Source organism: Ambystoma mexicanum, chromosome 12, assembly GCF_040938575.1.
Source record: "Ambystoma mexicanum isolate Mex_15411 chromosome 12, UKY_AmexF1_1, whole genome shotgun sequence".
Lineage (NCBI taxonomy): Eukaryota > Metazoa > Chordata > Amphibia > Caudata > Ambystomatidae > Ambystoma > Ambystoma mexicanum.
This window is the reverse complement of record NC_090936.1, coordinates 56,506,660-56,532,266: the sequence shown is the minus strand read 5'-3', so window position 1 is coordinate 56,532,266 and position 25,607 is coordinate 56,506,660. Positions and strand designations below refer to the sequence as shown.

General features: G+C 47.6%; 1 protein-coding gene across 25 annotated transcripts in view; it reads right to left on the bottom strand.

The window, feature by feature from the left end:
• NRCAM (neuronal cell adhesion molecule) overlaps window positions 1-25,607 on the bottom strand; it is a 731,897-nt gene that overhangs the window by 339,255 nt on the left and 367,035 nt on the right. For all 25 annotated transcript variants that reach the window (XM_069627974.1, XM_069627975.1, XM_069627972.1 and 22 more), the window contains one exon: window positions 7,931-8,026. The gene's annotated coding sequence lies outside the window, so the exon portion shown is untranslated. The remainder of the gene's footprint in view (window positions 1-7,930; window positions 8,027-25,607) is intronic.

Here is a 25,607-nt window from a genome sequence, read left to right as displayed (position 1 = left end):
TTGTGTAAACATCTGCCAATGCACCCCTTCCGCAGTGCGAGTGTGTGCACATCTGCACAGGCAACACTTGTGTGCGGCCAGGCACTCTGCGCCAATATACACACACACACACACACAACGATCCTCCGTCCGGCTGCATCGACATGGTCCGAGACTGCCGTTCCGCACCGCTTTCCTGCAGGCAACACATCTGTACGATGATTGTGTGTCAATTTCTACAAAGAAAGCAACCATGCAATGCCAGTCGCTAGCAAAAGTGTCACAGGCAGACTGCACCGTGTCAATGCCTACACAGGAAACAATGTGTCAAGTACTGTCAGCCTGTGGCCAGGCACTGTGCCACGGTGTGTACTGCAGTGCTGTGACTATGCGTCCATGTGTGTAGAGAACTCTGCTCTGCTTTTCTCTATCGACACTGTCATAAACAGTTTATTGTAATGTCATTCTGGTGCTACACAGATAATACTCCTGCATTGAGTTACTGTACACATAACGCGTGTACTGCAATTCCCTGTCAACCTATGCAGAGAGAGAGACATTATGTGCCTTCATCTCATTACACACACACAACACTTCAGTACAACTCTACATCAACCACTAAACAGAGAGGCCCCAGTACCGCAAATCTACATCTACACGGACAGCCCTCAGTACTCCAATTCTATATCAACAACTACATAGACATCCCCCAGTACTGCAATTGTATATCTAGATCTACAAAGACAGCCCTTCAGTGCTATCATTCTATATAAAGTACACAGAAAGCCCTCAGTGCTCCAATTCTATATCAACAACCACAGACATCCCCCAGTACTGCAATTGTATATCTAGATCTACAAAGACAGCCCTTCAGTGCTATCATTCTATATAAAGTACACAGAAAGCCCTCAGTACTCAAATTCTATATCAACAACCATAGACATCCCCCAGTACTGCAATTTCATATCTATATCTACAAATACAGCCCATCAGTGCTATCATTCTATATAAAGTACACAGGAAGCCCTCAGTACTCCAATTCTATATCAACAACCGCAGACATCCCCCAGTACTGCAATTGTATATCTAGATCTACAAAGACAGCCCTTCAGTGCTATCATTCTATATAAAGTACACAGAAAGCCCTCAGTACTGCAGTTCTCTACCTACAGCTACATAGACAGCTATTTGGTACTATAATTCTATATAGAAAACGACACATATATCCCCCAGTACTGAAATTCTACATTAACTCCGCAGACTGGCCTTTGGTACTGTAATTCTCCATCTATACCTACACAGACAGCACTGCTGTACTGATATTCTAGGTGTACGCCTAAATAGATGGCTCTTCTGTACTTTAATTCTATATCACAGGCTACCCCTGCAAGTCTTCAGGGCAGCAATTCACTATAAGCCTTACAGGGAGAGCCTTTCACTACTTCACTTGTGTAAAAGCATCTACTCCAGAGCCAGCCACCCATTAATGACGTGTGTCAAATTCTAGGAAAACCACAGCGCCTTCTGTACTATGGTCCGCGGTCTACATCTGTCGTTCGCGGTCTACATCTGAACGGACAAAGGTCCAGGAACTGTGATCCAGCATCAAATTCCTTCCTTGAAGATGTTTTCAGAGTATCTTTGAATGGATGCACACACTTGGCCCCTTTTGCCCAAGGACATTGTGTTCACGCATAAGTCGTTCTTTGTGCAAAGAATTGATGTGAACTACGCATAGGGCGTCCCTCTCTTCCGTGGCATACTAATGACCTTTTGCTTGAAAACAGTTCATCTTGTCCCACTGCCTTTAGGATCCAGTGACGGGCCTCACCCACAGAAGCCCAGTGAAATGGAGCCTTGTCCATCACACGCTGAAAAGGGGCCACTTTAGACTTTGAGGATCACGCAGACCACAGAAACTGAAGAACAACTTTGACTTCTTTTTGTCTACTGTCACCTCTTGCTGGTTCTAAAACAGCCGTGTCTGAATTGTCACATTCTGGTCAATTTTTAAGTTACACATCATCAAAAAAATTGCTCTTTTTTTCTGTCCTTTGAGACATGCACACCACTGTGGCAGAAGAGAAAGCTAAAAGTCTGCGGCGGCCAGGCTGTCCAAGATGAAAGCTGCGTGAAGGTAGAGAACCGTACCAGAGTGGGAGGGGACACGCAGGCATGAGACCGCTGTACCTTACATTTCATACATTCTTCACCCGATGAAGGCACGGCAAAGACCCTGTGAAACCAGCCTTACTGTGACAAGTCCACACAGACCAAGAAGAATCCCAACCCACGACTACGTACTCAACCCGAGAAGATGGAGTAATGAGAATGAAGCCACGGTATCCAAAAATCACAGCTGATGGACAAAGTCCATAAGCAAGAAGAAGACAGACAGGACCCGCTGAAGGCAGAGGCGGCCGGGCGACAACAGAAGGGTCGTATTGGTTAGTTTTTCAATGGTAGGCTTCGCGTCACGTGGCCAACTCCCTTACTGAGAGTGGCTGCTTTCCACACTTCGATCTGAAGAAGGGTGGGCAAGGGGCACCGATGGTTCTATGATGGTCTGTGCTATGGCCAGATTACGAGCTGTAGTGCAGACCACATTTTAGAAACACAATTTTATTGAGCATGGGTGTTTTTAAAAGAGTTGCAATGCTTAAGCAATAAGCCCTGAGCTGGGGAGCAGGGGGGCATTACAGGTTCAGGTAATGCCCGGGGCCCATAGGACCAGGTACGAGTAGTACCAGGCTTATTGCTATTAGAACACTGGCCCGTTGGACCAGGGTACTAATAGAATCTTTTCGGAAGTTGTGAAACGACATTGGCGTTTCACAACTGCAAAGAAGAAAAAAAAGATGGCGCCATAGAACAGGGAGAAGGGACAACATAGTCCCTTCTCTCTTTCCATGGCGGCATGTCGCAGATCGGGAGTAGGCACGCCGGGAACACTACTGTTTCTGGCACAGGACCAGAAAGGAGAAGATAAGTGAGGTCGGAGGGGGAGGTAATGAAATCTGTGGCAAAGGGGGGGGGGGTCAGGGGCACAAGGGGGGGCACTTACTTGGTTCCCCAGCAGGGGAGATGGAGGCCTCCAGCCCTGAGGATGCTCAGAGCGGTGTGATTGCCGTATGGTAATGCCCCCACTCCAAGCCTCCCTATTGGCTGGGAGAACAAAACCTCGCCCCGGCCGAGTACTAATGTGCTTTACGGCTTCGTAGGATTACTTACTGTATTTTTTGTAACAGCAATTTCCATGCGAATAAACCAGACTTGACTTGAACGATTAAAGGCGGAAAGATTAAAGACACAGCTCATAAGTCATGGAACTCAGAAGGTTTGTGGACAGCATCCCCAACTTTGATCAGCCAACAAGCAAGAAGATCCACAGACAAACTAGGAAAGAACAATTCAGGAACAACCAAGCAACTGGCCTCCAGTTCACTCTGCGTGGTGTCTCGCGTAAGTCACTCGACGACTGGCAGAGACCTGACAAGACGGCGCTAAGTTCCTGCGATTCCACGGATCGACGAACAGGGTTTTACACGAACAGGGATTTGCGCACAGAATGGCGCGCAAATCCACGATTGTCCACGAGCATAATTGCAAGACTCAGGCCCTAAACGTGGCCCAATGCACATATTGTTCGTCATTACATTTAGTTTGCTTTCAAGAACACCTTAGATGCAGAGGCAGAATGTAACACCATTTTGTCTATTCTTGAACTTCACCACCCTTGCAATACCCCTTGACGTGCTAGAAAATGCAATGTGATACACTGCTCTGGGACCATGAAGGACCTCCTTAGGATGTTCCATCGGCAGCCTGAGTAATCATGGGAAATTCCATGCTCATGAAAGCTTGCCCCCAAAATTCTGGGGACTCGGAATTAATTACCCAGTTTCAAAAGGAAGCTTTCAACCGGGTAGCACCAAACGCCACTCAATATTCAAATTGATGCATTGTCCAGGTTGTGACTAGTGGTGGGTGAAATGGGAGATTAGCGTAGTGTGGAATGGAGTGGGGAGATTGGGAAAAACATCTGCCCCTTTTGTGGTTTACCCTGAGGTGCAGCATTCACGTAAGTCACCGCCCTGCTGGCGGCGATGCACGCGAACATTTTGGCCAATTAGGACGCAGAAAGTTTTTGTGTTCTCCAATTGGCTGAAACAGCTTGTGGTTCAGCCAATCAAAGCACAGGAACAACTTTGGCTTCTGAATTGGCCAAATGTAAAAATCATGAGTAATAAATCCCCACAGTGCATTGCCAGACCTGGACTGTCCACAGAGGTGCATCCCCGGGAATTCCATGCCACCAACGGAGTGTGCATCCCCGGGAATTCCACACCACCAACGGAATGGAATCATGAGCCGATTCTGCCAATTCCACCCTGTCAATGAGTTGTTCACCCAAACCCAGCTGTACACTCAGTGCTCCTCTATCAGGTGCTTTCCTCAGAGTATGTACCGCCATTTACATATAAATAGAGGCAAACAAAACTCTATAATAAAAAATAGCCCAGTGCCTGACATTGAGCAGCAGGGCCTTCAGGCAGGTGCACCCCAGAAATTCTCGTTAAATGGAAAGGAATTCATCCACTGCCCCATCACAAAGTAAAATGTCTGTCTTAAACAAAGCTGGTCATTGTGGAAGATGAACGAGTTGTGACAGCAGCAGCAAAGCTCACCTGCTCCGCACAATTCACTGGAAGAAAATACACAGACGCTAGAGGCATAATGCGGTGTTGAACTTCTATAGGAAGCCCTTAGCAACTATTCCCCTTTCTGAATATGGCGTTAGTAACCCGTTCCATGGTGTCAACCCGGGTAATGGCCCGGCAGCCCGAGTTAAAGGCCTGAGTGACGATGGTCGCCACAGTCCATTTCCGTGGCAGCCGGCAAAGGTAGACGGAGAGAAGCTTGCGCGGCAGCCGGCGATGCCACTGCAACAAACAGGTAAGTAGGGCTGGGGGTGGGGGGTTGGGGATATTATAAAAAGGGAAGGGAGGGTGGGGAGAAGATGGCCGTGCAGGGCGGGGCAGGCAGCCTGAGGGTTCCATGGAACGCAGGCTGACATTAGCGGTTTCAGCCCGCAATCTAGAGAACCTAATTGGCTGCGCCCCCACCCTGGGTACTAATGGTCTTTCTTCCTACTGTGACGTCACGGCAAAGGATTATGGAACTCACTGACAGCCGGGGACACAGCATTTTGTCAGCTGAGCTGGTTCTTTTGCTTTAAGACAGGTTGAATGCAGTGACTGGACTGTACCTCTAATTGGTGCTGTATTATTGCCTCACGGCCTTGGTTGGAATGTTTAATATTACCATTGTTCTTATTATTCCACTTATGATGGTTAAGTGAGTCTTTTTCTTTTTTTCCTTTTTAAAAAAAATGACTTTTTTAAAATATTGTTTTTTTAAAATATTTGTTCTGATTCTATTATTTTTGTGTATTTGTAAAGGTTAAATTAAACCAATTGCAATAAAAATCAAAACAATAATCTATGAAACTATACGCCTAGGCTGGAGTGCAACGCGGCCTACTCCTTCTCAGGGCTAAGGAACCAAGAGTGCAATACCTTCAGTTTACAAGATTTCCCTAGACTTCTAAACAATGCATGCCAATGCAGCTGGCATGCCACCAGAGCCCAGGCCCTGTTTGCCACAAGGTTCACACACACACATGTGCCCAGTGCAGTGCATTCCAGACGAGAATGGAGCCTTTGTGGAGTGCATCATAACATTCTGTTGGCTTCTGTGTTCCGTCAGAGTACTTTCTTGGAGTGCTGGAACACGGAATTAAAGGCCTGGCTGGGTGCCAGCGCTACTGCCCACTCCATGGCGTGCTTCAGGGATGGGAGTCGCCAGTTCTAATCTCCTCGGCACAAGATTTCCACTCAAGATGTCCACCCCCACCCCCAACATAAGTCAGGCTTTGTCCCACACACAGCTTCTTAGAGCCGGCTCCTTGAGGGCGACCGAGCTATCGCTGCTCTCCGGTGACCGCCTGCAAGGAAGCGAAGGCTGCATCAAAGGACAGATAAGACTATGGGCAAGAGACTCAAACAATTTGCGCCCTCCATTCCCAGGCTGTTTCTCAATTCTGTGCACTTACCCTAAAGATGTGTAGGTTCCTCACATTACATCAATTTAACCCCAACGTTCCAAGCCACGTTTACACTTTCACCCGCATACCATTCCAGCTGTGAAAGTGACCCCCCCCCCCAATAACAGGGGCCCTCAGATTAACCCCAGACCTGTACATGTATTGCCTCCAATGGTTCCAGTGTCTCGGGAGGATAGCTCAGGGGCAACGTGCTCACCTTGGAAGCAAGATGACACGGAGCAACACAGGTTTGATCCCCGGGTCCGCCCTTAGAATCCTCTGGATATTAAGCATCTTATAAATAACCTATCATATCATATTATATCAAGGGCACGAAGCATCACGCAGCCACATATACCAACATGGGACATGGTTTGCTCTTGGTTCAGGTAAGTGCACAACAGACTAAGTAGGGGCACGCAGCACAGGAAATGGGCCGGAGCAAGACAGAGCGCCGCTTCGGCAAGTCAAGGCTTTGCCAGAGTGCCGCTACATCCCCAGACACAGTGGCTTGCCCACAACACTCACAGATCTGCTCTGAAGCTGTGCTATCGCACGGACATGCAATCTGCGCCTCAATGATCGTTGAAGCACTGGTTGCTTGTGTGTGTCATAACAACTTCAGAACAGGATCCTCCCTGGAAGCCGAGTTATCACATGCACGAGCAGCACATTTAGTAGACTCAGCACAGGAAACTCAATACAGAAACAACCAAAGCCTCAGATACAGGTTGCAGCTATCCAAACTCGTATATATGCCCTGCAATTTACATACATTGTTTTGTTAGGGTGAGTAGTGTGACCAATCAAAACTGCAGAGCCCAACTTCCATTATCCGCTCAAAAGGGCTTCTTACTGAATCACTTTAAGACATATTTAAAATTGTGGACATTCTTCAGTTCCTATAATGCTCTTTGGTTGTATGCAAATCGCCAGGATTGGATTCTATGAAGAGATACTCAGTCTCATTCTTAATCGGTCGGTCCGGTAAAAAAGTGCCGGTATTCATGGATACCGGCACTTTACTGGACCAGCCGACTATGGGTTTGCCGGTGGGGCGCCTGCCTTACCTCCTGGAGCTGGCGGTAAGGCACAAGGATTACCGGCAAAAAAAGCGATCATTGCTGTTGCCGGTAATGATGGCAAATCACCTCATGAGTTCTATGGGACTCCATGAAGGGGTATTTAAACTGTCACTTCGTCACTCAGAATCTGCCGGACTGAGTGCCGGAAAAGGTATCTACATTTGCCGGCTTTACCGCCAGGATAGCGGCAAACTCAGAATGAGGCCCACTGTATGGTGACCTAGCCTGGGGCCACGCCCCTCAGCCTACCGGGCTCCTCTCCATGGCCCCACCCCTCCAAGGATGAGAGGGTTCCCCCAGTACATTTTTCCATTTCCAGCACTGGGTGCATAAAGACAGCCGACTAGATCAGCACATCCTTCCATGCCAGCTACTCGGCTGTCCAAAACTCTAGCCAATTGCGCATGCGTGAACTGAAAGAGGAGAGGGTGGGAAGGACTTTTGGTTTCTAACAATAACAGAAAGTCAGGGTCCTGCGGCCTGGAGATGAAAGGCGAATGGACTCTGCACTCTTCACGAGGGAAATGCAGCTTCGCAGCTCCGCCTCGTGACTGCCCTGTGGAGTCGGTCCCCTAAAACAAGTTAGCCCTGGCCAGAACACCCCAGTGTTTCAATTGAAATAGTTCCGGCCTGTTCCAGCAACTTGACAACACGGCAAGTTCCATGTTTGCTTCCTGCCTGAAAGTGCAGGCGGCAAACACAATATCTTCCGCTTCCCCCGGGCAGAGGTCAAACCAGACACAAAGGAAAAGCATCCTACCTTTGACAGGCGTCTATCGAGAATCACGGCGCCCCCTCTTTATTCCCACAATCCTTTGCAACGCCCGCCTTCTTCACATCATTCTTCGGAATTGAACTAGAAAAAAAAAATCAAAGGCACCCATTTCAATTCAGCTCTTAAAAAGTTGGCATTAATTCTCAAGAATGATTACACAGAAAATAAAACCAGGCACATCTTTTGAAATGTGTCAAGAAGTGGCCAGGGGCTTAGCTTAGTCCATAATAGTAGGGCGGTGTGTGCTTCAGGGTGCTACGCATGTACCCACGTTCAAAGCCGAGCGTGGCGAGTTGGTAAGGAGTCCCTTATTATGTTCTCTTAATAGGGGCGATAGCTTCGGATCACTGGGACTGCTGTGTCTTCAGATCAGGACGTCCACTGGTTTTAATGCCATCCCCTCATGTCTCCTAAACAACATTCTCGTGTGCGCTCGCAGCCCACCACTTAAACCATCCTACACCCACATTGCCAGCCTTGTAGTGTAGGTGGCGAGAACCATGTGTGTAGCGAGGCGTCGCACATCAGCCCGTGCAATGCACTATATAAATAGTCAATATTACTCTATATAGCACAGCAGTGCAGTTGGGGGCAAGACAAGCATGAGTGGGGTTTGTGTGGTGCATATCTGAAAACCATTGCATGGAAATAACAGTTTGGTCAGACAAGCAAACGAAGGCACAGTAATGTACAGTGAATTGGCCAGGATCACATACTTTGGCCAAGTGGAGAAGCTAGGATTTTAGGGCTGCTGGTTCTAAAATGTATAATTCGGGCAGCAGGTAACTTTGTAGCCTTTTGCAGGCCTTTAAATGGCACTTTTTCACAAATGAATCAATCACCTATTTGTGAGCTGCTGCAAGGACTTGGCTCTAAAATTCATATGGCCCATGTGACGAACCCAGGTATTCGTCCCTTCTCCCGAGGGGGAGCACCCCTCTTGAGGCTACAATGCTAAGTCCACTCCACAAGACCCCCCTAGGTAGGGTGACCAGATTTTCAAAACAAAAAACCGGGACGGCCAACAACATAAAAGAGGGACTACCCCGTTGCAGCCCATCAATTACCGCCCCTCCCCCAACACGCCCCCACAACCACTCCCCAACCATATTTCCAGCACTTCTCCTTTCTATAAACTGCATATAATCCAATTTGTGCAGTTTTTTCTGTGAATCGTGGCATGTTAATTCAAATCGAGCGTTAGCTCTAATTGATATTACATGGCTTGTTGTACAATCATTTCCAAGCCAGTCTCTGTGGCACAGTCAGTAAGTGTTCTGACTTGTCCCTGAGAGGTTGGGGGTTGGAGCCAAACCTCCAACTTCAAAATTCTGAAAGTGTTGTGAAAAATAATTACAGTTTTAATTACCGTAGCCCCCCAAACATGCAAACCCCGGACGGTGTTTCAAAAAATAAAAAACTCCTGGGAGGGTGATTTCCCCGGACTGTCCCGGGAAAACCCGGACGTCTGGTCACCCTATCCTTAGGGGTTGAGGCAAATGTGACCTCACAGGGAGAGACTTCTCCTTTGGGGACAAGGACTCCTGTTCCTGTGAGAACTCCCCATGCCGTCCACCATAGCCACATACATGGTGCTACCTGTTAGAATGAAAAATGTGGTATCTTTACCTGTGGTTGAAGGCAATACAAAAAGAAACCCATAGGTAAAAGGAAAAGAAGATCTCTCTTTAACAAGAGATGTATATTTAACTGGGACGAGTAGGAGAGAAGGAGGAGAGTCGTGTGCGCAGGGTAAGCCTCCTGACAAAATTACACCCTGTGGAGGAGGTGGAGTGAAGGCAAGCAACGCAGTCCATGACTTTCAATGAGGCAGAGAGCACCAGATCGAGACGCCAGAGGGCTGGTGTGTGCAGATGCAAGGAAACCATTGTGATGAAGGAAAGAAGAATGAGCATAGAGTTGAAATCATGGAGATTGACATATTTACACAAAGATATGATAAAAGTTATGTACCCTAAAGATTGCATTCTGCTAATGCATTCCTCTGTTGTTCGGGGCGGTATCTGGTCATATTTTCTAAAACATGTTTTCGAAATACCATTTTGTCAAAAACATTTTTTTTTAATGTATTATTTTAGATTTGATATGTTTTTTTTGTTTTGTACGTTTAAAAAAGTATTTAAAAAAACGGGGCAATTTTGTGCCGACAAAATGGCATTTTGAAAATATGGCATTCGAAAAAGTCACTATAAACCATTCGGGACTGTGTTGCCTCCCAGCTTTGTGTGAAACACAACTCAAGACAAACATGCAGATATTCCAAAATATGAGGAAACATTTTGTTTTTTACGTGAATTCTTATCCTTAGTTGAAAATATCCAACAATAGTGAGACGAGGAGGAAGAAGTAGAAGATTTGCTGCTGCATCCCGGGAACCGGAGAACCAACAAGATGCAGGTCAGACAAGGAAGCATGCCGGTGAGAGAACTGAAGACCACGAAGGACAGCAAAGGTGCGTGAAGCCAGTGGGGGGTTCGGGTCAGTATGGGTGCATGTTTGAGAGTGTGTGCTGAGTTGGAGGGTGGGGGGTTCGGGTCTGCATGGGTGCATGTTTGAGAGTGTGCTGATTTGGGGGGTGGGGGGTTCGGGTCTGTATGGGTGCATGTTTGAGAGTGTGCTGATTTGGGGGGTGGGGGGTTCGTGTATGTATGGGTGCATGTTTGAGAGTGTGTGTGCTGAGTTGGGGGGTGTGGGGTTTGAGTCTGTGTGGGTGCATGTTTGAGAGTGTGCTGAGTTGGGGGTGGGGTTTCGGGTCTTTATGGGTGCATGTTTGAGAGTGTGTGTTGAGTTGGAGGGGTGGGGGGTTCGGGTGTGCATGAATGCTTGTTTTTGTATGTTTGTGTTGTGTATGTTGAGATGCATGTATGGGTGCATGCTTCAGAGTTTGTGTGCTGAGTTGGGGGGTTTGGGTCTGTATGGGTGCATGTTTGAGAGTGTGTGTGCTGAGTTGGGGGGTGGGGGTTCGGTTCTGTATGGGTGCATGTTTGAGAGTGTGCTGATTTGGGTGGTCCGGGTCTGTATGGGTACATGCTTGAGTGTGTTTGGGGCATAGTGTTTGTTTGGGGGTGAGGGGGCCATGGGGCATAGTGTTTGGTTGGGGGTGGGAGCCATGGGGCATAGTGTTTGGTTGGGGCTGAGGGGACCATGGGGCATAGTGTTTGGTTGGTGGTGAGGGGCAGGGGGCATAGTGTTTGCTTGGGGGGTGGGAGCCATGGGGCATAGTGTTTGCTTGGGGGTGAGGGACAGGGGGCATAGTGTTTGGTTGGGGGTGGAAGCCATGGGGCATAGTGTTTGCTTGGGGATGAGGGGGCCATGGGGCATAGTGTTTGGTTGGGGGTGGGAGCCATGAGGCATAGTGTTTGGTTGGGGGTGAGGGACAGGGGGCTTAGTGTTTGCTTGAGGCATGGGGGCCATGGGCATAGTGTTTGGTTGGGGGTGGGAGCCATGGGGCATAGTGTTTGGTTGGGGGTGAGGGGGCCATGGGGCATAGTGTTTGGTTGGGGGTGAGGGGGCCATGGGGCATAGTGTTTGGTTGGGGGTGAGGGGGCCATGGGGCATAGTGTTTGGTTGGGGGTGAGGGGGCCATGGGGCATAATGTTTGGTTGGGGTAAGGGGGCCATGGGGCATAGTGTTTGGTTGGGGGTAAGGGAGCCCTGGGGCATAGTGTTTGGTTGGGGCTGAGGGGACCATGGGGCATAGTGTTTGGTTGGTGGTGAGGGGCAGGGGGCATAGTGTTTGCTTGGGGGGTGGGAGCCATGGGGCATAGTGTTTGCTTGGGGGTGAGGGACAGGGGGCATAGTGTTTGGTTGGGGGCGGAAGCCATGGGGCATAGTGTTTGCTTGGGGATGAGGGGGCCATGGGGCATAGTGTTTGGTTGGGGGTGGGAGCCATGGGGCATAGTGTTTGGTTGGGGGTGGGGGACAGGGGGCTTAGTGTTTGCTTGAGGCATGGGGGCCATGGGCATAGTGTTTGGTTGGGGGTGGGAGCCATGGGGCATAGTGTTTGGTTGGGGGTGAGGGGGCCATGGGGCATAGTGTTTGGTTTGAGGTGAGGGGGCCATAGGGCATAGTGTTTGGTTGGGGGTGAGGGGGCCATGGGGCATAGTGTTTGGTTGGGGGTGAGGGGGCCATGGGGCATAGTGTTTGGTTGGGGGTGGGAGCCATGGGGCATAGTGTTTGGTTGGGGGTTGAGGGAGCCATGGGGCATAGTGTTTGGTTGGGGGTGGCGAGGGGGCCATGGGGCATAGTGTTTGGTTGGAGGTGGGATCCATGGGGCATAGTGTTTGGTCGTGGGTGGGAGCCATGGGGCATAGTGTTGCACTCCAAGAGTGAACTCAATAATAAAGCTAAAACAGGCACAGTTAGGAGATGTACATCCTTTGCTTTTTGTGGAAACCTGACTCAACGAAGGCCATACTCCTCTTGGGCAACCCAAACAGCAAACTATAGCAGTCCAAAATAACGGAATGTCCAATCTAGGGTCAATAAAAAATATATAATTTAATTAAACAGACGATATACAATAACTACATTGAAATAAATGATAACAATGGAAAATGTGTCGTACAAAATGTAAGTTTGAAATGCAATAAAAATCGTCACCCCTCAAAAACATTCTTTTTCCATGTGTTTAATACAAATTGGGGGTTCAAAAAGCCTCCTGACATGTCCCGCCTACCGCTCCGCCCACTTTTACTTTTCTGTCCACTATAGCCCTCATGTAAGGTACTTTAGGCCCTCTGTCAAAATAAGTTGTGCACCCCTGCCATAGAGGGAAGTTGGGACACTGGGGTGCTTCGTGGCATGTATCGCGTACCATTAGAACAGAATTGTATCAACTTGGTGAGCCCAAACAGGGGAGCTGGGACACCGAGACATTTGTTGAGAGAAACTAATGCAGATGAGAGCAGGTTGAGGACACCATTTATAAAAAAAAAAAAAGCAAATATCAAATCTTGGAACTGTTTAACATTTAGAAAAAAAGGAAAATGTGTTCATCGATAGAAACCCCTGGCAGGAGAGCATACCAAGTATAAAGATTTGGGTGTCTGGGACCCATGCCCAAAGCAAGTCAAGAAAGCCCAGGCAGGAGAGTATGCCAGGCAGAAGAATTGTGAGTCGGGAACCCACACTCAATTGTGTTTATCCAGATCATTGAAAGCATAATAGAAGAGTGTACCAGACTGACAGATTAGGGACTCACTGCAACACTTGTTGAATTTTCTGAAGTGTGTGGAATCCAGGGGAAGGGAGTCAATCCCCCTAGAACTGCAATTGAGACATATTGTGACCTTGGAACGATCCCCCTGGTGCTGTCAAGAGGCTACAAGAAGTGGAGTTGCTTATTGACCCTGTGAAAACCTGTGAAAGCTCAAGGGAAGAGTCATAAACCTTGAGACTGTGAACTGTGGAAATCTGAGAGAGGTCATGAAAGCTCTAGTAGGAGAGTACACCCGGCAGAAGGATTGTGAATCTGGGACCTGCACCCAATTGCGTTGATCTAAATCATTGAGAGCCTAATAGGATAGTGTACCAGACTGACATAGGAGGGTCTGGGACTCACTCTCACGCATGTTGACTTTTCTGGAGTGTGCAGAATCTAGGGGAAGGAAGTCAATCCCTGTGTACCTGGAATTGGGACATATTGTGACCAGGGAATTGTTTCCCCCTGATGCTGTCAAGAGGTTAAGAGAAGTGGAGCTGCTTCTTGACCTTGTGGAAATATTGGAAAGATCAAGATTGTGAACTGCGAGAATCTGACAAAGCTCAAGGGAAGAGTCAAACCCCTTCAGATTGGGAATTGTACAAATCTGGGAAAGGTCAAGGGAAGATCCATACCCCTTGAGAACGTGAACTATATGAAACCTGAAGAGACTCCGGGGGGGGGGGGGTGTGACAGCCACCCCCACTTGAGCCTGTTTTACACAAATTACAAATTGTATAGGTCGTCTTTAGAGGGGGGGCTCATCACAGAAAGCATTATTGTGGTATTTGAAGAGACATTTTAAATATGATAGCCAAACCTACTGGTTTTGCCAATGGTCGTTTAGCACATGCTAACACAATCCCCTGTGAAAGGACAAAGATTATGAAAATCCCACCAACTCCTGCACACATCCCATCCTTGTCAGACTTTAGAAAGAGAGTATACCGTGGTGTACTTGTGATGTGCACTCAAGCTACAGAGCCTAATGTGCTGTATTGGTGATGTGCACTCAAGCTACATTTATCAACCTGGCCATTTAATGATAATGTATTCCAATGTTCGACTCTCAGAGGTAAAATGCCTGACTTGTTTGCCTGCCATGCTTCCAGCAGCATCCAATCCCTTTTGTGTACCGCTGACTCACATACTGTATTGTTAAGAGAATGCCAACACGTCATTTAACATCACCAGGCAATGATGGCACACAACAGCAATGTGCTGACAGAGGACACAGCATGCAGTCAGAGAGAAAAGAGAACAAAGGGCGTAGGAGCCTCCAAATCCCCGCCACTCTAAAGGGCGAATGCCACATTACCAGTTGTTATAAAATAGACCGCTTAATCTCTTTTGAATAGCCTGGTTATTGTTTGCTTTTAGCGATGACTTCTTGAATTGGTTTTCCATTGTATTGGAGCATGTGCTTACGTGGTACCGCCCTTATGAAGTGAAATGTGCTTGTGCTGATGTGAGTCACAAAACTGCACGCTGCAGATTGCATTTTCAAAAGTATGATCAAGTAACCTTTGTCTGAAAAGATGATGAATTTGGAGCCTAGCCCGCTTCCCTGTGTACCTTAATCTGCTATCCTGAAAACCAGGCTAAAACACCCAATAAATAATAATAATGTTGCATTTCTATAGCGCTACGGAAGGATGAAAGGCTGAGTTTGGCCCTGCCGGGATTTGAACCTATATCAGCAGGAGGAGCTCTGTGCGGATGTCAAAGCGAGGGCTCTACTCGCTGTGCTATCTGACCAGCTACTCCCTCCCCCTTTCTGTCCAGGTGGTGGCTCCCCCACACTGCTATGCTGTCCACACCAACTAGGGCAGGAGCCCTTATCTGTACCTCCCACCTAAACATCAGAATTGCTCTGCATCCAACCTCCCTCAGAATCCCCGGTCACCAGCACTGAACTACCACACTGAGAACCCTCCCTCAGAGGACTGAAGCAGAGAAAACATCGAGGAGGCAGAGGAAACCTTATGTGGGTCTTTGCGCTACGAGAGATTCTTACTTTTGCCAGCCGGCCCGGCAGGAGGGTGAAGGCAGTAGTTGAGAACCACATGGAGTAGTGTCCCTGTGCCAGCCTTTCTCCATGCAGGAGAAATCCAGGCTAATTAAGTTAACCTAATACTATCAGAACTTCTGAGGCAAGACCACAAGACCATTCTACACCTCGATGAAGAAGAACATTAAAATACAAGTATGTGTTCATATTTGGCTGGAGTTAGGTTCCACCTCCTGCCCTGGTAGCGTCACCAAAGTAACAAGAGATATGAGAGGATCAGCCTGCTCTTGTGGGGCAAGTTTTGGGCTGTTCTGCACATGTTAGACACCACCTCCTCCACAGTTCATTCATCTCCATTTAAACAGGGGTGAATACAGATAGACCACAATCTCTGTGGAGCAGAAGAAACAGCAAATAATAAACAAATGTTGCCAGAAGTGGCGGTCATGGATGTATCCTCCCAACCCCCCACCCTCCTCTGGACGTTCAATGTCTAGCAAAATGTACGCACTGCAGAAAGACTCTGCAGAGTAAGCAATGGTAAATCCGGCCTGTAGAAAGTACAGTTTTCAAAGTGTCATTTCTATTAATAAATGGCTGCCTTAAATAGATCATAATGTGGCAGGAATGTCTTGCATCTGATCAGCCTTAATTGATGATAATCGTTTAGAGAGAAAAATTAATTTGGAAATAAATTGCATTATGTCAGCCTCAGTAAGTGGGAATAAAAATGAGCGGCTTTAGAGGAAACAGCGACAGCATCCGAAGGGGCATGTAGTGCCGAATAAGACCCAAAGGCAATATATGCGAAAAACCAATAGTCCACAGTAAAGATGCCCCACAGTTCCCCGTCCTGACTGCACACAAGTCAGTCATTACTTTGCAGAATTGAACTTCCATGAAACTGCTCAAGCCCTGAGCCTGTACCCAGCCTTAATTTTGCAGACATTTGGTATGATATGATATGGCATTTATAACGCGCCTATACACAAGTGTTTCAAGGTATGAGATTAATGGCCACAACACACTATGATGAATCTATGGGTGTTGTCCCCTTTTCACTTGGAGGAGCCATTTTAAATGAGAACTCAGCCCCTTCAACAACCCTAAGAACAACTACTTCCCTAATATGTTCATAACTTGTAGTTACCCTTCCATTCCCCTAGGAAGTACTGGAATGAGGAAGAATAGGAGTTACCCAAGTGAAGAGCCCTTTCCCAGTACTGTGATGAGGAAGAACCCCAATGACTCACAAGACTGTCCTAAGATCAGCACTGTGATGAGGAAGAAGTGTGGAGGCATGAGGATTACCTGTAGGAACCGGGTTGAGTGGTCTAGTGTCTTCACAAGTCCGATTGGCCAGAGTCAGTATATAAGGGAAGACAGACTCAGGAAGTATGAGAGAAGGCCTCCCCGGAAGAGCAAGGAGCAGGAGTGCTGTGCTGAAGAAGTAGAAGCAAAAGAAGCTGTGGACCAGAAGCTCTGTCAGAAGGAAGGGGAACCTTTGCACGCTGGCGAAGTGCGGAGGACTGGGGGAGCCCAGAAGAACCCCTTCTCAAAGGACCCAACAAAAAGCCTATCCCTTCCTGGGGAAACCAGGGTAACCACATGCTGCAGAGTTACCACAGCACACCAGAGAAGGGGAGAGGTTACAGAAGGCCAAAACCAAAGCAGAAAGACCCCAAAACCGACCAAAGACAACCAGGAGAGACCCTAAATATACAGGGGTGACCGGGACAGTTGGTAGGGGCAGAAGGGAGCAGTGAGATACCGTGACCCATCCAAACATGGGAAGAAGAGAAACTTGAGGAACCTTCTCGAGTTCCCAAGAAAGAAAACAAGGAAGACAGATCTGGGACCTGTTCCCAATAAAGATTACCATTGTCAGTCATCTTCATAGTGGCAGCACGTGGCAGGATAGTGGCCCAGATGTGCCACACTATCATGAGAGAACCTTACAGGGTTGGGATCATACCCCACAGAGTTGAAAGCAAGGTGAAAGAAGGTGGGCAAACTAGAGGCCAAGGTAAGGGAAGCATCTTCCCTGGTGTTGTGAAGAAGAGACCAGGGGAAGGGAAGCTTCTTCCCCGGTGTTGTGAAGAAGAGACCAGGGGAAGGGAAGCTTCTTCCCTGGTGTTGTGAAGAAGAGACCAGGGGAAGGCAAGCATCTTTCCCGGTGTTGTGAAGAAGAGACCAGGGGAAGGGAAGCATCTTCCCGGTGTTGTGAAGAAGAGACCAGGGGAAGGGAAGCTTCTTCCCCAGTGTTGTGAAGAAGAGACCAGGGGAAGGGAAGCATCTTCTTCGGTGTTGTGAAGAAGAGACCAGGGAAGGGAAGCTTCTTCCCCCGGTGTTGTGAAGAAGAGACCAGGGGAAGGGAAGCTTCTTCCCCGGTGTTGTGAAGAAGAACCAGGGGAAGGGCAGCTTCTTCCCTGGTGTTGTGAAGAAGAGGCCAGGGTAAGGGAAGCTTCTTCCCTGGTGTTGTGAAGAAGAGACCAGGGGAAGGGAAGCTTCTTCCCTGGTGTTGTGAAGAGAAGAGACCAGGGGAAGGGAAGCTTCTTCCCTGGTGTTGTAAAAATTGCATGAGAGAAGTGAAGAGAAGCAAGGCACTCTCTTGACATTGTAAGAAGCCTAAAGAAAGCCAGGGGAAGGGAGACCGTTCACCTCGTGTCTGTAAGCACAATGAGAAGCCCGAGTGAGACCAGGAGAAAGGACCCAATCTCTTGGCACCAACATTTTGAGTTGGAACTTTGCTTTCTTTTGAGCCAGAGAACTTTACTACTTTTGGAACTTTGTTTTTGTACACGTCGGACCCCTTTGCACTGTATATTTAGTTATTAGTGTGAGGGTGAGAGTTAGGATTCTGATACCATGATGGACTTACCTATATTTTTGACATCCTGACAATCCCTGTTAAGATATGTGTTGCGGCAGGGAAACCCTTCGTAGCATTAGGGCAAGCGAGGCCTTGCACACCCTGCATTTTTCCTTTAATAAAAGTTTATATTCAGAAAAATGTCCCCCTTGACTCGTGCCTTTCTCCTACACGCTCACAACACATGTGGTGATGACAGTATAAGCAGGTGCTATTTTAAATACATCTTCTTTTAAAATACCACCTAATTCCAGGTTGGATAGTTATGGTACAGGGGACACAGAAAGTAGCACCAAATGACCTACATCGAGCTGCACTGGCTCGCATGGCAAGCACACATCATTTTCAAATCCTGATGCCACCTCATCTACAAGGCTTTCACCCAGAAGTCCCCAAGCTACCTCGCTGAGAAACTCAGCATCTCCGGAGGCCTGCGATTCCGCAGAATTAAGGACGTGCGCAGACTTGAACTCCACCAGTGTCTAGGCCCTCTGGAACCTTCTCCCAGTCGACACCAGACTCGCTCCCTCGCTTTGACATTTCCTGCTCCAAAGAGTGCATGGAGCTCCACCTCTCGAGCATCCACTACCCTAGTTTATACACCTGATCTCCCTTTAGTCCCAAGCCTTCTCCTTTCTTGATTAACGTTAGTCTCACCGCCATGCTGTATAATTACACTTCACTGCTCCACCAAGTTGGAATTGCATTCAAATGAAATGAACATACAGACAAGATTACACATTGATGGTATAAAAGGACCACAATTTCCTTGATTTCCATTCAGTAGTTACTACTTTGGTCTAAGATTGCTCCTGGTCAATCAAGCGCCTTAACCAGAAACAGGATTGCAGCTCTGACAACCCTTCAGCCCCGAGGCGGCCATGTCTCATCCAACTCTTCAGGCCCCTCCCCCCCCAATTGCCTTTTCCAAGTCTAGACTGCAACTCTGAACCAGCAAATTTAACGGGACAAAGAGAATTATTGGCACACCCTCAAAAAGACCCTAGCAGTAACAGCCTATAGGAAAGTACAGGGGTCTGCAACCTTTGGCTTGCCAGATGTTTTGGACTACAACTCTTATCAGCCAGAGGCAGCATTGTCTATGGTGAGGGATCATGGTAGTTGTAGTCCAAAGTATATGGAGAGCCACAGGTTGCAGACATTGTACATTGTATCCCCAGAGTAGTAGTGAATGCATGAAAAGGACACCCCGGCAAACACTTGTAGCACACAATATAGAAAGACATTTAATAAGTCGGGAAAACCAGTTCCATTTATTAAGTAGATGGTGCTTGATTTTTCTCAGAAGACATCTTATAAATGATGTACACTGTGAGTACAATTAAGCGGACATGTAATAGGAGTTGTGGTTCAGAGAGTGAAACAGGTTTGTGTACCAGATCGTAAATCATGCAGACCGACACCTTAACCAGCCGAATCCGGCATTGTGTGGACATCTGCCACCGGGCCCTACTAGAGGGTACCAAATAAAGTGCATAATAAGCAGAACCCTCACATACACATAAGTGTGTCTGCATAGTCTATCCGGCTGACCCTCATTTCCTCCTATTCTGTTGGTGAAGGCACTGGCTCTAGTGAACCTTTGAATTCAAAGTGAGTGCAGAGTGGCCTCCCATTCACTCCCAAGGGTGGCCTCCCATTCACTTCCAAGAGTGGTCTCCCCATTCACTCCCATGAGTGGCTTCCCTTGAGTGACCTCTCATTCACTCCCAAGAGTGGCCTCCCATTGACTCCCAAGAGTGGCCTGCCATTCACTCCCAATAGTGGCCCCCCATTGACTCCCAAGAGTGGCCTGCCATTCACTCCCAATAGTGGCCCCCCATTGACTCCCAAGAGTGGTCTCCCATTCACTCCCATGAGTGGCCTCCCTTCAGTGAACTCTCATTCACTCCCAAGAGTGGCCCCCCATTGACTTCCAAGAGTGGCCTGCCACTCACTCCCAATAGTGGCCCCCCCATGACTCCCAAGAGTGGCCTCACATTCACTCCCATGAGTGGCCTCCCATTCACTCCCAAGAGTGGCCCGCCATTCACTCCCAATAGTGGCCTCCCATTCACTCCCAATAGTGGCCTCCCATTCACTCCGAATAGTGGCCTCCCATTCACTCCCAAGAGTGGCCCACCATTTACTCCCAATAGTGGCCCGCCATTCACTCCCAATAGTGGCCTCCCATTCACTCCCAATAGTGGCCTCCCATTCACTCCCAAGAGTGGCCCGCCATTCACTCCCAATAGTGGCCTCCCATTCACTCCCAATAGTGGCCTCCCATTCACTCCGAATAGTGGCCTCCCATTCACTCCCAAGAGTGGCCCACCATTTACTCCCAATAGTGGCCCGCCATTCACTCCCAATAGTGGCCTCCCATTCACTCCCAAGAGTGGCCCCCCATTGACTCCCAAGAGTGGCCTGCCATTCACTCCCAATAGTGGCCCCCCATTGACTCCCAAGAGTGGCCTCACATTCACTCCCATGAGTTTCCTCCCATTCACTCCCAATAGTGGCCTCCCATTCACTCCCAAGAGTGGCCTCCCATTCACTCCCAAGAGTGGCCTGCCATTCACTCCCAATAGTGGCCCGCCATTCACTCCCAATAGTGGCCTCCCATTCACTCCCAATAGTGGCCTCCCATTCACTCCCAATAGTGGCCTCCCATTCACTCCCAGTGTGGCAATGCTGCTCCCTGCCTACCACTCACCGATCTTCTGACACCAGAGCCAGGAAACAGGAGTCAAAGTGAAAACACAGACCATGGCATGTTGTCAAATTACCTGCAAATGCTTTGAGGGAAATTCGCATTGCACAAAGCATTCAACAACAGAAGACATGCACCAGAAGTATTTTGCAGTGAGAGGCAGCAGTGTACATTTTTTTGCAAGAGAATGCATGATTTTTTTTGTAAGCAGCAATGTATTGTGTTCAGTGATCTGACTAAATTACTGATAAGGTTATCTTAAATAATGTATTTTGTAAAGTGTGGTTCACGCACCATGAATCAATGGTGTAAACGAAGAGCGGAAATTGCATGTTGTGTCGGGCACCAAATGGCTTATAATTCTGCTCCATTTTTTGTGAAAAGGTTAATGAAATAGATGTTGACTGTCTAGGCATCATGCCATGGAAACCAGTTCCGTTTGACATTTTGAATAGTTGTATGTTTCATGTACTGGCACATTTGTGGGTGAGGCAATAGTAGCTGCTAGGCTTTGCCAGACCCCAACGCCAAGTGTGTCGCTAATATTCCTGAACCACACTGTTGAACGTGTACTAAAGGTTCCCGAGCTAGAGAAGAAAATGGTTCTCTTGTTTATATTTTAACAACGCCCTCACCCCTAGTGGAGTCTGCCAAGCCTCAGGAGGGCAGTGTGGTTACTGCGAGGGAGGGCAACCCAGCCTTCCTTATGGATGTGCCTAAACGTTTCAGGACAGATCCCTGAAGAAGTGTAAAAGTTTCAGACACCTCGAAACGCCAACATTTTCCTTTGACTAAGTTTGCCCAGCGGCATTTTGTAGAGTTTTGCTAGTAGATGGATTTTTAAAATAATACAACTGAATGTTATATGTCTTGAATACGCTTTGATGCTGCTGATGCGGTGGTTCCTGAAATCTGGGCAACACCTGTTGAAGGACAGATAGGATCGAAACATTGGTCGAACTCATTTCTCTGGCATGAACCTTTGAGGACCCTCAGATCTCTGGAGCTCAGTCTCCTCTCTGTTCCAGTGCCAAAATGGCAGGCAGAGAAAGCTAAAGAATCAGAGTGACTGGCCCAAACTCTAGAAGTTGCTTCTGATGGAACCCAGACTCCAGGAGAACCACCTAAAGTTCAGGAAAGTCCGGAGAACACTGGTTACTCAAAGCTTTCCTCACTGATATTAGTCCTCAGTGAACATAGGAGCTTCTGGTGGCCACCCCAGTCGCATTCTACCCACATCATGGCACTGATAGTAGACCACGCTAGCAAAGGCCCTGTGCTTATCACTATATGAAGGCCGGATCAAACAACTGCCACCTATTCTCCTTAGCACGGGACCGTCTGGCACGCAGATGCAAGGTTGACTTTCAACAAAGTGCTCCCAGGTCATCCGTCACCCCAACCCTGTTTCTCCACCCGAACAATCCCTAGGCCCACCGCTTATCCTAGTGCCTTGAAGCTGCTTGCCTGGCATATTGCCAGTTGTAAAAAGCCAATTAAATGAACATGGTCTTTTCATTTAAAACGAATGGCATGGGTGGAGCCTCACCCGCTAGGTGATGGGCTTGGGCAAAGGGAGGTCCTTCACCCGGGACTTATGGACATTAAAGGCAAGCCCACTCAACCAGCAGCTATTAATGCAGTTACCACCACCATGGGGTCCCAATTGACTCTTTAAGGGGAACCACTTTTATCTGGACATTACTCAACCCCAAATTCCCTTTCATAAACTCTATACACAAGATGGCTGCAGAGAAAATAGGAAAGCGCTCAAAGGTGAGGAGTCCCTTTTCCATGTTCTTGGCAACATGCGGAAGATGGTGGAAGTCAATGGCAGCGGGGAGGTGCATGGTGGGGTCAAGGTGAGTGGCCAATGGCAGGTAGGCGTGGGCTCTGAGGCAAAGTGGAGAGAGGTTTCAGGGGAGGGGCTGTGGGGGTGCAAGGAGCCTTAGGGAATGGCAGCGAGTGGGCGAGGTGCCAGCAGCTGACATGGAACGCAGGCTAAGGTTGTCTAATAATGCCCAAGTCCCTGGCCTGCTGATTGGACGTTGCCCGTCTTGTCAGTGCTAAGATTGCACCTTACCTTCTTTTACTCTTAAGCTTAAAAATAATATCTCGTTCCTGAAATCAGGTGTGCAAGGTGTGTAGTTATGTTTCTGACTGAGGGGGGGGGTGAGCTAATGTGTAAATTAATGTTGTTCTATTATGCCCGTCCTCAAACGACTTTGGGCCTGATTTGCAAAGTGTTTCCCAATGGAACGGTGTCATTGTAAAACGCATTTGTAATTCAGGCCATCTACCTATGACGGGGCATGGGTTATTTATTTTACCTGCAATGTCTTGTTTTCACCTCTGCCTGTACACCAGGACAGTAGCCTCACTGGCCCCATTGATTGTATTGTACAGTTCCCCTTCACCCATTAATTAATTCATCTTTCATAACGCGCTTAATACTGGAGACCAGTCTCTAACCGCGGGACCGGGATTTGAACCTGTGTTGCTCTGCGTTGTCTTACTTCCAAGAAAAACACGTTGCCCCTGAGCTATCTGACCGGCCCCCATTCCTTCCTCTGATGCTTTGAAGCAACATGGCTTTGAAAAAAAGGTGCAATGCACAAATAACAAAATAAAAATACAATTATTCCACTAAATAGTTCTGTGGTTTCCTCGCTTTGTGGAAGACTTGTGCCCTCTCCCCCATCTCAGTACCACTGATGTCAGCAATATAATACCTATTATTACAGTGCTTAGAAGTTGGGAGAGTTGTGTGCGACACTATCAAAACATGGGACCATTATATTGAGTATGAGAGGGGTTCAAAGGATTCACTTTTTTGTAATTGTGCAAATGACCTGAGCAGTGAGTGGTCAAGGTCATCATGCTGCAATGCTTAGCAGGTGTGAGTTCACTCAGTTAGTTCAGGGAGGTGGTTAAAAGTCTAGACTCTGAGGAGGATCGTTTGAAAAACAAATGTCATGTTGTTGCTTTTGTACACATTCTTATTAATCTACTTTAGATAGTTTACATCTGGAAATTATTTTATCAGTATACTACATTATGTGTGCACTGCATTACTCTTCAAAGAAGGTGCTGATGTATCTTGTAATGTTGGTGAAAACCTAGAAGGCTAATGTCAAAGGTTCACTCGTGGAACAGTTTCCCATTCATATGAAGAGATTGTAACATGGGTTTAAATATTTTCAGGCTTTATTTTTTAGTAAAAAAAGATTAATTGGATTACATTCTAAAATGCATTTTTGCCTTTGTTACCCTTCCTATCAAGTGTTAGTATGGAAATCTGTGCACTAATATTGACCACCCTCTTGGTTGCCTCCCTAATCTTGTATTTTGTTGTTCGGTTGGTGGTGTATTTTCTGGAAGCGGGTTATAACAAATCACGGGAATTGGTCTCTTCTTCCCAACGGGCCTGCGAAGCTAGGGAGGTGAACCCGCTCCGCAACACCCTCTCTAGGGGTCAAGGCAAGTGGGGCCTCACCGGGCTCTCCAGTGAGGAACTCCCTGGAACAAGAAACATGATGGCTTGTATGGGACTATCAAGCCTTTCAAATAATGTTACGAACCAAGACTGGGCTGAAGAGGAAGCTAACCAATGCTATTATCCAGAAGAAAGAGGAACTATCTCTCTAAACAAAACTAACCAATTCCCTGTGACTAGTGGATTAAAAGATGAGCACTCATCAGGTAGAGAGGAGAAGAGAGACATGAGAAAAGAGACAAATGTCTGTCGAAGCAGGGGAGGTCCCCTGAGAATGTGAACCTGGGAGAAGGTGGAACCGCAGCAAGATACAGAGCTCACAAAAGCTCACAAAATCCAAAGTTGCTGGGAAGCAGCACACGGAATTCCGAGAAACCAGCGTAGGTGAGAGCCTGAGAGAAGCAGAGCCAAGTGGGGCCTAAGAGTTGGTGGTGACGCGGCCCTGAAAGAGTCGTGGTGGGAAGCCTGTCCTAGTAACAGTGCTGATACCACCGTAGGGAGATGCAGCGAGCTCCCCTTTCAAATACGGAGAAGCCTGGAGGAAGAACCAAGTCCGCCTAACAAGGCCGTCGAGGAGACCGGCTCGACATTGCAGGGGAGGAACAGAACCAAGGCCTTTCCCTGATATTAAGGAATGTAACAAGGACATGGGAGGTACAGGAAGTCAACTGACGATCACCATATGAACCAGAAAATGTGTCTCAATATGAATGAGGAAAACGTGAAAGTATACTTGAAACTGTGATAACGTGAGCAAGAGAATAATAATGTTCCCTACAATGGGGTTGAATGAAAGGGAAATATCAATAAAAAATTATCTCAATGAAAGCAGGAAGAGCTTAAAACCAACATAAACGAATCTGAATACCTGCAATGAGAGAAAGCGAATAATAAAGCAGGTATATCTCTACCCTGGGAAGAGGGGAAATCAAATCCTTTGTCAAAAGCAGACGAGTGGGAGATAATAAAGAAGGAGTATGAGGAACTGCAGGCCAATGCATCCTTTGTGATATATCAATCTGAGTCAAGGAGAGCCACTCCAAAAGTGGAAAGTCAATATCCCAACCCGAGGAAAGAATTTCACAAACTGATAATAAGAGTCGCCAAAGACTACTCAAAAATCATATCCTAAGAAGTTCTTTGCAAATAAGAAGACACGTGCGTAAAGCACCCAGCAGGAGAAGAGAGTGGTTCTCCTGCCCTTATTTTCTTAGTGATAGGGTCAGATATTTGTTTTTTTGAACGGTGGACTTATTCTTTTCGGACATTCAGAGGCGACTGACGAGCACCTTAGCTATGTATACAGGTAGGGAATACTCTGTAGCCCTAGGGGTGGTTAAGCCTTCA